Source organism: Benincasa hispida, unplaced genomic scaffold, assembly GCF_027475165.1.
Source record: "Benincasa hispida cultivar pf3 unplaced genomic scaffold, pf3_genome.v1.1 HicScf722, whole genome shotgun sequence".
Lineage (NCBI taxonomy): Eukaryota > Viridiplantae > Streptophyta > Magnoliopsida > Cucurbitales > Cucurbitaceae > Benincasa > Benincasa hispida.
Window position 1 is genome coordinate 1 of NW_028326847.1, and position 6,284 is coordinate 6,284.

At 37.6% G+C, this 6,284-nt stretch overlaps 1 long non-coding RNA gene across 1 annotated transcript; it reads left to right on the forward strand.

Annotated features, from left to right (window-relative positions):
* Window positions 1-433: 433 nt before the first annotated feature.
* On the forward strand, window positions 434-5,995 carry LOC150029985 (uncharacterized). The gene is made up of 3 exons (XR_016527225.1): window positions 434-690; window positions 771-896; window positions 5,896-5,995. It is a non-coding gene; the product is annotated as an uncharacterized LOC150029985 (long non-coding RNA).
* Window positions 5,996-6,284: the final 289 nt, after the last annotated feature.

The following is a 6,284-nucleotide window of genomic DNA, read 5'->3' on the forward strand; positions in this document are numbered from 1 at the left end:
AGGTAATAATCAAATATCCAATCCAAAATAAACGGGAAATAGACAAATATTTTAGTTTAAATTTAAAGTTTATAATTAACTAGCTAATCAAATTATTTAATAATTTTTTTTTAAAAAAATGTTAATCGATAGAAAAATGTTAAACTATTTATAGAAAAAAAAATTTATAGATAGGAATAGATATCAATTTCTACATAAACTTCTATCTATTTTTATTTCTTAAAAAATATGCCCATGGGAAAAGAATTAGAGTGAACAAGCTAAACTAAAATATATAAAACGAAAAAAAAAAAAAAATGAAAGGATTATCAAGCATAGATCTCGAAGTAGAGGTAAGTTATTTTTAAAATTTACAACTCTCGGACTAGCCAAGATTTTGATATGGTGAGGGCAGCTGCACGTTAAAACTCTAAAATCAACCAATACGACTCTCGTCTTCCCTTTAGCGCTCGTCAAGAATCGTCTTCCTTCACAGTTCCAATTCCAACTTCCAGATCCCGCTGATCTCCATCTCCTACTCCTGTTTTCTCTCACTCCAATCCATCTCTTCAGTTCTCTACTCCATCACTCTCAGCTATGGAGAATTCAGCTGCGGGAAAAGACTGTTGCACCTTATGCTAAGGTTCCTTGATGCGCGTTGAACAGATAAATGTGATCTGAGGTAGTTTTTGATCAATTAAGCCCCATAAGGTAGTTCTGTTAATACTCGTGCAATCTGTTCGTATTGATTGATATGAAAGTTTACCATATTGTGGTTTTCATTTCTCAAGATAACCGTTGGCTCTGAAGTTTACTCTCTGTGGAATTTTCGTGCGTGGGCTGAAGCATTTCAAATTATTGCCAAACAATGGACAAGTCAAGCGCTTTGGAATACATTAACCAGATGTTCCCCACAGGTTACTTCCTCTGTCACTCCATCTCTCGACTGCCTTGTTGTAGGAAACAGCATTTTGTATGTGGGGGGTGGGGTAACCAGCGGAGGACTGTGAAGAGGTCCGCATTGATATGTTTGGATATCATTTTGTAGACTTGAACCGCCATATTGGAATTCTACTACTTGAACTTTATTTATTTTTGTACAAGAAATGCGAACTTTTCACTGACTAGTGAAAAGATACCAACTATACAAAGCCACCCAAGACTGAAACTAAGCTCGCTTACAAACATGAATATTACAAGAAAGCAGTCCAAAAAGAATTTAAGCTTAAATTCCATATTTTTCTTACCACGAACTAGAAAATAATTTCATCCAATATTTCATCCTGACAGCAAGGTGTCACCTTCTTTGGATTTTTTCGAGGATAATTGGGAAAGTATCAAAATATCTTTAGAAGGTCTTTAGCTAGTTTGTTCAGGGAGCATCGTTGACACATCGATGAATTAAGCATCTGCATGCCCTATTCCCAAGAAATAGAGGACAAAAAGGTGAAATATTTTAGACTAATTAGTCTTAGCATGCATAAGATCATTTCTAGGATCCTTGCTGATTGATTGAGAAAGGTTTCTCCTCGTACTAACAACGTGTCTCAAGGTGCTTAGTAGACATTTTTTTAACACCCAAACTTTCATTAAGAAATCATGATAGAAAACAATGACATATAAAAGGAGAACTCACAAAAAGGGAAACAAACTACAAAAAAAGGGCCTCCAATCAAGAGAAATAAGAACTAATGAATAATTATAAAAGGACTTTTTTTATTGAAGCTCACAGAGAGACAGAATATAATGAAGGACCAAACCTCATTTGGAGATCTCTCAAGCCCTTGGTAGACAAATTCTCCATGAGATGCTTATTACTAGAAGATGTAAGAAAAAAAAGATCATTTTTATAATGATTTTGAATAAGCTTATGATCATGTGGATTGAGATTTATTGGTTGAGGAGTTGGTGACCCCTTTTACTTTGGAAGAAATCAGGAAGGTGGCCTTTGGGAGTGATAGGAACAAGTCCCCAGGCTCAGATGGTTCTTCCATGGCTTTTTTTAAAGATAATTGGGATTCAATTATGGTGGTTTGGATGGAGTTTTTAAAGAGTTTTTTGAACCGTTCTATGCTGGAAACTTTCGTGTGTCTTATACTAAAAACAAGAACGCCAGTAAGGTGAAAGAGTTCAAATCCATTACTCTTATAACCAGTGTCTAGAAGATTTTGGCTAAGGTCCTTGGTAATTGCATAAGGAAAGTATTGCCCTCAATTATTTCTGAGCCACAGAGAGCTTTCTTAGTGGGGAGGCAAATTATTGATCAGGCTCTTATTACCAACGAAGCCATTGAGGATTGTTGTGCCAATAAGAAGGAGAGTTATTTCTAAACTTGATTTTGAAAAGGCTTGTGATCATGTCGAATGGGACTTTCTATATAAGGTGATGCAGAAGAAAGGTTTTGGATATAGCAGGATGTGGATGTGGGATTGTGTTAGAAATGTGAATCACTCTATCCTTATTAATGGAGTCCTAAAGGGGTCGATTTAGGCTTCTAAAGGTTTAAGACAAGAAGACCCGTTGTCTCCTTTCTTGTTTTTAATTGTCGTGGATGTCTTAAGTCGGCTTATTCTAAAGGGGGTGGAGGGAAACATTGTTGAACCCTTTAGAGTTGGTGCGAATGAGGTTGCATTGTCACATCTTCAGTTTGCTGATGACACGATGTTGTTTTATTCTGACAATGAAGATTTTTTCTTGATCCTTAATCACATGGTGGGGTTTTCTGAGGCTATGTCAAGGCTTAAAATTAATGGGATTAGGTGCCAATTTTTGGGTATTAATTGTGATCAAGAAAAGCTCAGGAGATGGGCGAATGTGATTGGTTGTGTGGTTGCCTCTTTTCCTTCCTTATACCTTGCGCTTCCATTGGGAGATAACCCATGGGCCATGTCTTTTGGGACCCCATTTCTAAAAAGATCCATAAGAGGTTAGCTTGATGGAAGAAAAGTTTCTTCTTCGAAGCGGGAGCTAACTCTGATCATATCAGTGCTTAGCGGTATTCTGGTTTATTATCTCTCTTTGTTTCGGGCTCCTAGCTCGGTTTGTAAGAGCCTTCAGAAGTATATGAGAGATTTTCTTTGGGAAAGGGTGGTTGAAGGGAAGGACTCTCATCTGGTTAGTTGGGAGGTTGTTGGGCACCTTGTTACCCAAGGAGGGTTGGAGATTGGTAATTTAAGGATTCAAAACAAACCTGTGTTGGCTAAGTGGTTTTGGCATTTTGCCCTTGAGCCTGAATCCTTGTGGTCAATGTGAGTAAGCATGACACCCATCCCTTTGATTGGGTGGTTGAAGGGGTTAAAGGCACACACCGAAATCTGTGGAAGGATATTTTGCTTGAGCTCCCTTCGTTTTCCCATTTTGTCCGTTGTATTGTGGGGGATGGTAAGGATACGTATCTTTGGGAAGATCAGTGGGTGGGGGATAGTCCCCTTTGTTTGACATTTCCTGGGGGATAGTCCCCTTTGTTCGACATTTCCTCATCTTTATCATTTGTATTCTGTCAAAAATTGCCTGGTCTCTGATTTCTTTGTTTGGTCTGGAAACTCTATGTCTTTTTCTTTCTGATTCTACCGTCATTTGTCCAACAAAGGAAAGGCCGGAGATTGCCTTTTTTCTTTCTTTGTTGGAGGAGTGCACTTTTACGGGTTGGGAGAAGGGATATTTGTATATGGAATTCTAGCCCTAATGAAGGCTTTCTTGCAAGTCTTTTTTTAGGATGTTGTTGAATCCTGACCCTATAGTGAGCTGATCTTTGATGTTGTTTGGAGGATTAAGATTCCTAAGAAAATCAAGTTCTTTACTTGGCAAGTTTTGCTTGGCTAGGTGAACACCTTAGATAGGCTTGCTAGGGAGATGACCTCGTTAATGGGTCCTTTTTGCTGTATTCTTTGTCGGAGACAGAGGAAAATCTGGATCATCTCCTTTGGGATTGTCAGGATGCAAGGGCTATGTGGAGTTGTTTCCTGCAAAAGTTTGATGTTCGGATTGCTGGCCAAAGGGATATTGGTGCGATGATTAGGGAGAAGTGAAGATCTTGGTTATGGAACTATACTAAGATGGTGAGATATTTTGTCCTTATGAATGGGAAACTGAGAGGAAGGTTGTGGGGTTGTGGTTAATAGAGGGAGGGAACCCTCTTCCCTTCTAATGTAAGGCGTATGAGGGTCCCAAGGCATCATTTAATGAGAAAACTAGGAATTGAGGATGTTAGGTGTTGAATTCCTAGTCTTCCAAAAGGATTCTCTTGTGATTACTTTTTTAGCCTTTTATGTAATTCCAATTCCCTTCCCTCCCCAATCTTCTCCTCATTATGGAAGGCAACTATTTCAAAAAAGGTTAATTTTTTTGTTTGACAGGTTCTTCATGGGGTGTTAACACTATGAAATGGATTCAAAGACATTCCTTAGGCTTTTTGTGCCCACAATGGTGTATTATATACAAGGAGGTGTTTGAGGATTTAAGCTATTTGATGTGACGTTGTCAGTTTTTTTTACTTGATTTGGGATTGCCCTTTGGGTTGAGTTTGCAAGTAAGAAGATTTGTTATTGTATGATGGAAAAGGTTAAGGGAAGAGGTTATATTTAAGGTTTTATGTTGCTTTGTGTTCACGGACTGGGAAATAAAGCAAAAGTTATCTAGATATGGTGAAATTATTATGTTGGATCCTTGGACAAAAAGAAATTTGAAAATCTTTGATGTAACACAATCCTCTTAGGAAGAAAGGCTTGACATGAGTAAATATTCTACGACTTTCTTGTTGAGTTCTTTCTAAAGAATTTAGAAATAATTTCTCAGACAGTGAAGTTGTTTTCTTGGTGGGTGGTGCAGGGATAGTGAACACCTTGAATCACATATAGAGACATTCTTCTTTTGTGATGAATATGCAATGGTGTATTCTTTGTAGGTAGCATTGATCATTTACTATGAGACTATCAATTTGCTTATTCCCTTTGGAGTCCGTGCTTGAGTTCTCTCGGGCTTTGCTTAGCTTGTAGCAAAAGTCGTCATGTAGAGGAGGTGTTTATGAACTCTCCCTTTTTGGGCAAGGGCAAAGTCTTATGACATGCATATTTTTGGGCTATATGTAGGGTATTTGCCTCTTTTTTTTTTGGGGTGGGGGGAGGATCTTGAAAGGAAGTTTGGGAGGTTGCTAGGTTTAATGCATCTTTATGGGTGTTTATTCATCTTAGTCTCATTCTTTTGGATTGGAGCCCTTTCGTGCAGTTAGTTGTAAAGGAGGTGTTTATAGACTCTCCCTTTTAGGACGAGAAAAATCTTAGGACATGCTTATTTTTTTGCTATAGGTAGGGTATTTTGTTGGAAGGGTTACTTGTAATTGTTTTGAGTTTATGATATATTGTCTTACGAAGTTTCTTGTAACACCCTAATGTGGGATCATATTTTGAATTGTAATTAAGAACAATTTTGGAAATTCGTGCGACGATCGAGGAGTTCCTCCTCCATCCATCCTTAAGAGAGAAAGGCCGTCTGTTGTGGCTTGTTGGGGTGGGTGCTATTTTGTAGGACATTTGGGAGGAGAGAAACAATAGGGTGTTTAGAGGTTTAGATGAGGACCCTAGTGAGGTTTGGTCCCTCGTGAGGTTTTACGTAATTATTCTCTAGATAACATTTTACTTAGTTGGAAGCTCTTCCTTTTGGGGGATGCTTTTGTGGGCTTGTTTCTTATACGCCCTTGTATTCTTTCATTTTTTCTCAATGAAAGTTGTTGATTTCATAAAAAAAAAAAAAAGGTCAATTTTTTTCCTCAAACAACCTTTTTCCAAGTTTTCTCTCTCTTTTCTAACTTGTTTAGCATTCTCGAAGTATCCTTTTTCTTGGCCTAGCAGCTCACTGTTTTTCTTTATTGCCTAAACTCTTAGTGATATATTGACTTTGTGAAGTTTGGCTGATATTTAGAGGCATCTTTATCTGGTGTGGAGCCACTTATGCAAAAGATACATAATGAGATACGTCGTGTAGATGCTGGAATTTTAGCAGCTGTTCGCCAACAGGTGATTTTTATCTTGTTTTTTCCTGATAGAAAACAAAAGCTTTCATTGCTCATTTGTTCTCATTTTTTGTCGTATTCATTCTGGGTACTCTACGTTATGCTCATTCAGCAATTAGGTTCAGAATTTAGCTTGATGAGTTTTTGATTTATATGTACATGCAGTGATACCGAAGCCATATCTATTGGCATTATTTCATGGAATGTTTTGGATATTTTGATTCATTTTCATTACATCAATGAAAAATTGTTTATTGTTCCAAAAAAAGGAGTTTGGATATTTTGGTTGACATTGGAA